We start from the raw sequence: 9,350 nt of genomic DNA, 5'->3' as shown, positions 1-9,350 counted from the left end.
GGGTTTGGTACAGGAAGAGACATTGGCATGGAAGAAGTCTGCTGTACCGGAAGTCAGGGTATAGGAGACCTCAATGTTGAAGCACATTTAAACAAAAATAATAGGTAGGAGAGCGGTCCTAAGTGCGTTGAGGAAGTTGATGCTTGGGAGGATGCAGTAGCATACCTAGAAGGGGAAGAATGTTTGTGCTTCTTAGCTTTCTTAAGTGCCACGTCCCTCAATGCACAAGGCATAGATGACAAGGGAGTCCTGTTTCTATAATGATCTCAACAATGGATATGGTGCCGATGTCCAAGAAACAGGAGGCTGGGTGTCAGGTTCCAAGTCCCCTGCCATGCTCAACGTAGATGTGGTACTGAAAAGTTTTCAAATTCAAGTTTTTGGGTTTTCAGTGGCCTTTTTTGTGAAGGTAAGGACACAGTTAATATATTGATGTTGAGGACTCAGACACTAGACACACCACTTATGTGGGTCAAAGCCTGAAATAGACCAATTACATTGAGAACATTTCTTAAAGCCACTATCCACCCTCTTTGACATGGAAGGTAAAAAAAAAAACAATGCCAAGTCAAAGGGCTCAATGGCCTGGGGAGATCGAGTAACTAGGATACTGAAAACGACTGCCACTCCTAGAAGGAAAAGAGGGCTCGGTGTGGCCCAAATTATCTGAAGATTGGTGGGTGGCTAATGTTACGTTGATTTTTAGAAAGGGTTCCAGGGGAGATCCGAGAAATTATACACCAGTATGCCTGAGTTCAGTGCCAGGTAAAATAGTGGAAACAATTATAAAAAAAATAAAAGTTGGTAAAATACTGCAACATGATAAAAATACAAAATTATGAGGAAAAGAAAAAAATAAGTATGAAGAGAAGCCACAAAAAAGGAAGGCAAAAGTCTGATGCACTGAAGAGAAAACTTCTCAGCTTCACCGAAAACAAGGAATTACTTATCAAGTGTGCCATCGGGCAGGAAGTCCCTTCTACATGTGCGGTATGGGCACTGCCTACAGATTTAATGTGACAGTGCACTTGGTAGTTTCCATATCAGGTTCCATGGATGGCATCACCCACATGTGAGACTATTATGTCTGCTTGTCATCACATAACACTCCCAGGCTCCTCCTCCTGTAAATTTGGCAAAGCCACCAAACAGCCAGTTATGTACTCTGTTCTGTACTAAGTTGCAGACCTCCACACCTCCACAATTTTCTACTGCCATTTTGCCAACTGTGGTGGGCCCAGAACTCCAGTAACTTTTTTTTTTTAACACATGCCTTCCATTTTGGCAAATCAAATAAGGCACAACATTTGCCACCCACCAAGTTGGTGCCTAGCCCTACCAACCATTATTTCAGAAGAAAATTCCATTGGGGAGTGGAATTGGGGTAATTAAAGTCCATGGAGAGGGGGGGGGAGGCTGTAGAAGCTAGAAGGTCCAAGTACAGAATCACCAGTTGGTGTTTCCACAAGGGTTATTAACTGAAAAATACACCATCCGAGTTTATTGCCTACTATAGCAGCCTCAGGCAGAACAAGCACAACCAAACCCATTGAAATACTAGAGACAAATTGAACTCTCTCTCTCTCTAATATACACACATTTATCCACATAATTCTAAGGACCATTGCCCTCTTAACTAAGCCCCTAATCAAACTCTACATACTAAAAAGAAAAACAAATATACCCTTCGTACTGTCAAATCAAAAGAACTATGTAGAGTAATAAAATTTCACAGAAATTTAAACGAAAACAGGCCGTTGTTAAATCATGGAATTTCCTCTCTAAGTCTATATATACCACCACAACCGAATAATCACTAATTCTTATTATATTTTCCTTTCTTTAAAACTCCTGTAAACCGTGCCGAGTTCTAGCTCTATAGAGAAGATGCGGTATATAAGCTTAAGGTTTAGTTTAGTTTAAAAAAGATCTTTAAGGAATCAGGTTGGGCAGACTGGATGGACCATTCGGGTCTTTATCTGCCGTCATCTACTATATGTTACTATGAGAGAGACCGTTCGAATATTCCAGGATCTGCCCTCCGGCGTGAACACGTCATCATTTTCCGGGAAGCGGCGACGTCAGCTCATCCTTCACAGCAAGGAGGTAGTTTGTGCACAGGCGCAGAAGGAAAGCTAGCGTAGCGGTATGGAAGATTCCAGTCCGGGAAAAGAGACGGCTAGTTAGGGTTAGTTATTATGTGGGAGCGAACGCAGGGAGGGGGCGATGCGGCGCGCGCCTTCCAGTGGATGACTCCCAGCAGCCTCGGGAGCTGACGTAATGCGGCGTAACCGGGGAAGTGTTTGGGTTTAGTTGCTATGTTTGGGGATTTCAGGTCATTTGCACGAGAACGAGGCTGGTTCGCTAATCAAACTATGAACGGTATTTACAGGGAAAAAAAGTCAGTGATGAAACTATCAGCAATTACTATGACCGCAGGGAGTAATAGGGCAACCGTGTAATGGTTCCAGTTCCACCAGTCGAGGAGCTTTTCTTTTTAGGTGCTTCTTGCAGTTTTGCTAATAGGTGTGACCTGCCCGTCGGGCAGTGCCCGACACATTCTCTTAGCTCACAGTGAGGTTTGTCTTCCACTTGTTTCTAAGTACGGATAGTTATATATATACAGTATATATAAAAAAAAAATATATATATATATATTTATTTTATTTTATTTTTTGCTTTCCTCTAGCTTTATTAACATTTCAACTATATAATGAAAGTAACATAATTTCCATCTCCCAAAGAGTTATGGTAGGACAAGGGCTACTGAATAAAAATACAGGTACGCATTTTTTGTTTTGTTTTAATGTATGTAGTGTATACTGAAACTTTTTATCTTTAATAGTAGTTCGCATGTTTATTTATAAAGTTTTGAATTTGATTTCATTAGCCTGTCTATCCTTGTGCTTCCAGTGGAGTCAGATGGCAAGATGCTTCTCCCCCCCTCGAATATTCAACAGTATTTACTCAGCAAAAAAATCAAGAAGGAACCTTTCACTGCCTGTAGCTCAAAACCTGCACTTATACTTAACCAGCGTATTAGTGTTATTAATATGGTCCTCCATTTCGGTTTAAACTTGCACCCAAATTTCAAAAAGATAACTAGCAACCATGTTTTTACATATACAGTATCTTCTCTTTCAGCTTGCATGCAGGCAGGGTGGGTTTAAAAGCATGGGGTGAGAGCCGGAGCCATTTTTGCTCAAAGTGTGCTAGTTTCATTTACATTACAGGTGTTCATTTTGAAGGGATTTTAAAATGTAGTATGTGAGGAGAGAGATTCAACTTGTTTTTTGCTTGGGGCATTGTTCACAAACCTCTTTATGATGCAACCCCATTTTAGCATGAAAAATTTGCATGCAACCCCAGCTCCTATCTGTTTTCTGGCACTGGACTTCCTTCTTGCCATGCTTCTACTCCAAGTTGGTCCCTGCTAAGCTTGTACAGGACATCAGTATTTTTTTTCTGACAATATAGTCACAGCTCATAGTTTGGGCACTACTAGGTTAGAGTCCATCAACTACTACTTATCTTTTCTGTAGTGCTACCAGACGCACGCAGCGCTACACTTAACATGCAAGAGACAGTCCCTGCTCAATAGATCTTTCAATCTTATTGTGACAGGACAAAAAGGGTGAATCTATTATACACGCTGCTCAAGTAGGGAATTACAGAAGGAATGCCAAAGGCAGAAAGGGTAATGAACTATAGAGGGAATGACAAACAGATATGGACAGTGGTGCACCGCGCCGGGGGGGGGGAAGGAGGAGGGAGCGGGCGGGCAGGCAGTCTGCCCCGGGTGCACGCCTTGGGGGGATGCACAGCCGGCCAGATCCGGGTCCTCCCGCCCTACTGTGCAACTGGACCTGCACCTCCTTCCTTTCCCCCGGTCCGCGCCACTGCAGTCTTACCTCCCCGTTGCTGCTGATAATTGCCGACAAGAAGTCTTCTTTCCGACGTCAATTCTGACATCGGAGAGGACGTTCCAGGCCAGCCAAATCACTGCCTGGCTGGCCCGGAACGTCCTCTCCGACGTCAGAATTGACATCGGAAAGAAGACTTCTTGTCGGCGATTAGTAGCAGCAGAGGGGAGGTAAGACTGCAGCGTGGACCAGGGAAAAGGAAGGAGGTGCAGGTCCAGTTGCACAGTAGGGCAGGAGGACCCGGACCTGGCCGGCTGTGCATCCCCCCCAAGGCATGCACCCGGGGCAGACCGCCCGCCCGCTCCCTCCTCTCCCCCCCCTCCCGCGTGGTACGCCACTGCCCATATCTGTTTGTCATTCCCTCTATAGTTCATTACCCTATCTGCCTTGTCATTCCTTCGTTTGCTTCAGGTACCTTCAGATCACTCTCCAAGAGAGTGTCTTTCCAATCCGTCGCAACTTCCTCTTCTTCTTCACGAAGCTTGAGCTTTCCTTCGCCTGCAAGCTGTCAAGGAGATTCCTCTGTCTCAACGGAACTCTGGGTTCTATTCCCGGTACTTTCTAGTTCCCAAGAAGACGGGGGATTTGCGACCCATTCTGGACCTCGGAGCTCTCAACAAATTTCTGATCAAGGAGAAATTTCGGATGCTCTCTTTGCTGACCTTGTATTCCCTGATGGATCAGGGAGATTGGATATGCTCGCTGGATCTCAAAGAGGCTTATACTCATATCTCCATTCATCTGGCCTCTCGAAAATATCTCAGATTCCAGGTGGGAGATCTTCACCTCCAGTACAGAGTCCTTCCTTTCGGACTCGCCTCTTCCCCCAGAGTCTTCACAAAATGTCTGGTGGTCGTGGCTGCAGCTCTCAGCACTCAAGGTCTTCAAGTTTTTCCATACCTCAACGACTGGCTAATCAAAGCCCCCTCTCAACAAGGGGTTATTGCAGCGACCCAACAGATTATTCTATTCCTCCAAAGTCTGGTGTTCAAAATCAACTTTCCAAAATCCCAGTTGACCCCATCTCAATCTCTCCAATTCATTGGGGCCACCCTGGATACTGTCCGACTCAGAGCGTTTCTACCTCCATCACGTCGAGATACCCTCATTCGTCTTTGTCATCAGGTATATCATCTTCCCTCTGTTTCTGCAAGGCAGATGATGATTCTACTCGGCCACAAGGCTTCTACAGTTCACGTGACTCCTTTTGCCAGACTTCACCTTCGTATTCCTCAGTGGACCCTGGTCTCCCAGTGGCAACAGGCGATGGGCCCGCCTTCTCAACAGATTACAGTAACTCCTTTGTTCAAGCAGTCTCTCCACTGGTGGATGCTCTCTTTCAATCTTTCCAGAGGTTTGCTGTTCCACACTCTGCCTCATCAGAAAGTACTAACCATGGACTCCTCCACTTACGCTTGGGGAGCCCATGTCGACAGCCTTCGTACACAGGGTCTGTGGACTTCGCGGGACCATCGTTATCATATCAATCTGTTGGAACTCAGAGCGATTTTCAGTGCTCTCAAAGCTTTTCAACACCTTCTTCACGACACTGTGGTTCTCGTGCGGATGGACAACCAAGTGGCCATGTATTATATCAACAAACAGGGAGGAACGGGTTCTCATTCCCTGTGTCAGGAGGCTCTGAGGATATGGACTTGGGCGATTCATCGCAACATCTTTCTCAGAGCTGTCTACATTCAGGGTCAACACAATTGTCTGGCGGACAAATTGAGTCGCCTTCTACAACCTCATGAGTGGACAATCAATTCTCCAACACTTCGTCAAGTTTTTTGCTCGCTGGGGGACCCCGCAGATAGATTTCTTTGCGTCCCCCCTCAATTACAAGCTGCCTCTATTTTGCTCCCAGATATACTCTCCCCAGCATCTCGAGGCAGATGCTTTTCTCCTGGACTGGAGGGATCAGTTTCTTTATGCCTTCCCTCCGTTTCCGCTGATTCTCAGGACTCTTGTCAACCTCAAGTCAGCACGTGCCACCATGATTCTGATAGCTCCTCGGTGGCCCAGACAACCGTGGTACTTCCTTCTACTTCAACTCAGCACTAGGGAGCCTCTACATCTACCAGTTTTTCCCTCTCTGCTTACACAGAGTCAGGGTTCCTTACTCCATCCCAACCTGCACTCTCTACACTTAACAGCTTGGTTCCTTTCAACCTAAATGATTCTTTACGGTGCTCTCAGTCTGTACAAGATATTTTGGTAGCTTCCAGAAAGCCGTCAACTCGGCAGTGTTACGGCCAGAAGTGGACTAGATTTTCTACCTGGTGTTCCACCCGTCACTTACAGCCACAGTCTACCTCCTTGGCTTCTGTTTTGGATTACTTACTTCACTTATCACAATCTGGACTTCAGTCTACATCTATTCAAGTCCATCTCAGTGCGATTGCTGCTTTTCATCAGCCTCTTGATGGGAAACCTCTCTCTGCACATCCGATGATTTCCCGATTTATGAAAGGTCTCTTCAATGTTCATCCACCACTTAGACCGCCTCCAGTGGTCTGGGATCTCAATGTTGTTTTAGCTCAACTGATGAAGCCTCCATTTGAACCAATTGATAAGGTTCACCTCAAGTATCTCACTTGGAAAGCAGCGTTCCTGATTGCCCTCACATCTGCTCGACGAGTTAGTGAGTTGCAAGCTTTGGTTGCGGACCCGCCTTTCACAGTGTTCCACTATGACAAGGTGGTCCTTCGTGGTCATCCAAAATTCTTACCTAAGGTTGTTTCAGATTTTCATCTCAATCAATCTATTGTTCTTCCAGTATTTTTCCCAAAGCCTCATTCTCATCCTGGAGAAGTGGCGCTTCATACTTTAGACTGTAAACGTGCCTTGGCTTTCTACTTACAACGCACTCAATCTCACAGAACAACTCCTCAACTTTTCGTCTCCTTTGATCCAAATAAGTTGGGACGTCCTATCTCGAAGCGAACCATCTCCAACTAGATGGCTGCTTGCATCTCTTTCTGCTATGCTCAGACTGGTCTTCCTCTGCAGGGTCGAGTCACGGGCCATAAAGTTCGAGCTATGGCGGCATCTGTAGCTTTCCTCAGATCAATTCCAATTGAGGAAAACTGCAAGGCTGCCACTTGGTTCTCGGTTCATACGTTCATCTCTTATTACTGTCTGGATACTTTCTCCAGAATGGATGGCCATTTTGGCCAATCTGTTTTGCAAAATCTTTTTTCTTGAATTGCCAACTCTCCCTCCATCCCTTTATGCTTAGCTTGGAGGTCACCCGTGTGTGAGAATATGCTGCCTGCTTGTCCTGGGATAAAGCACAGTTACTTACCGTAACAGTTGTTATCCAGGGACAGCAGGCAGATATTCTCACGACCCTCCCACCTCCCCTGGTTGGCTTCTTGGCTAGGTATCTGAATTGAGGATCCTCACAGGAGACGCGCCCCCTAGTTCGGGCGGGAAGGCACGCGCGCATGCGCGGTGCAGCACTCAGAAGCTCTTATAAAGATCTTCAAGGCTGTCCGCTGCAGGGCTCTGTCGGTGACGTCACCCATGTGTGAGAATATCTGCCTGCTGTCCCTGGATAACAACTGTTACGGTAAGTAACTGTGCTTTTTGTTAGGAGTGACTGCAGGATTGATCTGTACTAGTCTGGCTTGTTTAGTTTTACAATGGGTGTATTGATGTTGTACTGCTCATTGCAGTATGTAAAACGCTGCCTTTTCCTAGGTACTCATGTGTGATGTGTGGATTGTTACTAAAAATCATGTTTTCATACAGATGGGGGGGGTGTCAAAAAATGATGGGCCCCGGATGTCACATATGCTAGGTACGCCACTGGATATGGGTGTTTTATTAGTGATTTGGGGTTGGGACTTAAAAGCAGCTTCAATAAAAATGGGCTTTTAGCATGGATTTGAAAACTGCCAGACGGAACTTGACATACCGAGTGATCTAAGTAAGGTTCAGTACATTCAGTATCCAAGTTACAGTAATCAATGGAAGAGAGTATAATAGCTTGAACCAGGATTGTCAAATGTTCAATTTTTAAAAAACTAACTAATTTTTAAAAAAAATTCCTTTAATCTATAAAATACTGTTCGGACCTTCATCGATAATTGCAAATCAAGTATGAAACCCAGGATTTGAAATTAACTTTCAAATTTAAATTGCTCCCCACAAATGGTAATATTAGGGAAAGGAGATAGCTGAGAAGGAAGAGGTAAGACACTTGGGATGTTGAGGGGAGAGGAAAAATGTTGGGAGGGGGAGGAAATATCCCTTTACAGAAAGGGTGGTGGATGTGTGGAGCATCACCACCTCCATTAGGAGGCTGAAGACTGTATCTGAAGTCAAGAAAGCACAGAGCAAGCACATAGGATCTCTGAGAGAGAAGAGATAGGGGAGAGTGTGGCACAGTGATTAAAGCTACAGCCTTAGCTCCCTGAGGTTGAGGGTTGAAACCCATACTACTCCTTGTGAACCTGGACAAGTCACTTTATCCACCCTATTGCCCCAGGTACATTAGATAGATTGTAAGCCATTTGGGACAGACAGTGAAAAATGCTTGAGTACCTGAATAAAATTCATGTAAACTCTTCTGAGCTCCCCTGGAAAAATGGTATAGAAAATTGAATGAATAAATAAATAAATAGATGGGATGGATGGGTGGATTGGTTAGGCCATATTGTCTTTATCTCCCCTCATTTTCTATGTTTCTAGGAAAGAAAGATGGGACAGTGGAAGGAGAGAGGAAAAGTAAAGGACAAATGCTTAGAAAAAGAAGGAAGAGAGAAGATACTAAGACATGCAGCCATTACAATTTTCATCTAACCCTGTTAGTGATTTTGAAAGTGATATGGCCTTACCTAAAATGTTTGGGAATTCCTGTGCTAGGATCATAATCAGGTGTTTTGTTGTTTTTTTTTAATAGTCCTATAGTCTATCCACTAAAACAAGTTCCAGTATTTATCTGGAAAATTAAAAATGACACTATTTTTCTGCTGTTTGTGCTCTTGTTATCATGAACACTAGTATTTTTCAAGAAAATAAAATGAAAATCTAGTTACTGATGACTTTATCTGTTTTTCTAGAACAATTTTGACATGACGAGCGAGGTGATTAAATTTGCGGACGATACAAAGCTATTCAGAGTAGTGAGGACACAGAAGGACTGCGAAGACCTACAACAAGACATAAACACACTCGAGGAATGGGCTGCGAGATGGCAAATGAAGTTCAATGTGGATAAGTGTAAGGTGATGCATGTCGGTAACAAAAAATCATATGCACAAATACAGGATGTCTGGTGCTGTACTCAGAGAGAACCCCCCAGGAAAGAAACTTGGGAGTACTTGTAGACAAGACAATGAATCTGTCTGCGCAATGTGCGGCGGCGGTGAAAAGAGCAAACAGAATGCTAGGAATAATTAAGAAGGGGATCACAAACAG

General features: G+C 44.5%; 1 long non-coding RNA gene across 1 annotated transcript; it reads left to right on the top strand.

Moving 5' to 3' along the window:
- The first annotated feature begins 2,132 nt into the window (after positions 1–2,132).
- On the top strand, positions 2,133–9,052 carry LOC117358218. Its single transcript, XR_004538969.1, has 3 exons — positions 2,133–2,579; positions 2,690–2,782; positions 8,993–9,052. It is a non-coding gene; the product is annotated as an uncharacterized LOC117358218 (long non-coding RNA).
- Positions 9,053–9,350: the final 298 nt, after the last annotated feature.

Source organism: Geotrypetes seraphini, chromosome 3 (genome assembly GCF_902459505.1).
Source record: "Geotrypetes seraphini chromosome 3, aGeoSer1.1, whole genome shotgun sequence".
Lineage (NCBI taxonomy): Eukaryota > Metazoa > Chordata > Amphibia > Gymnophiona > Dermophiidae > Geotrypetes > Geotrypetes seraphini.
The sequence above is the reverse complement of the archived record's forward strand: the minus strand, read 5'-3'. Positions and strand labels throughout refer to the sequence as shown.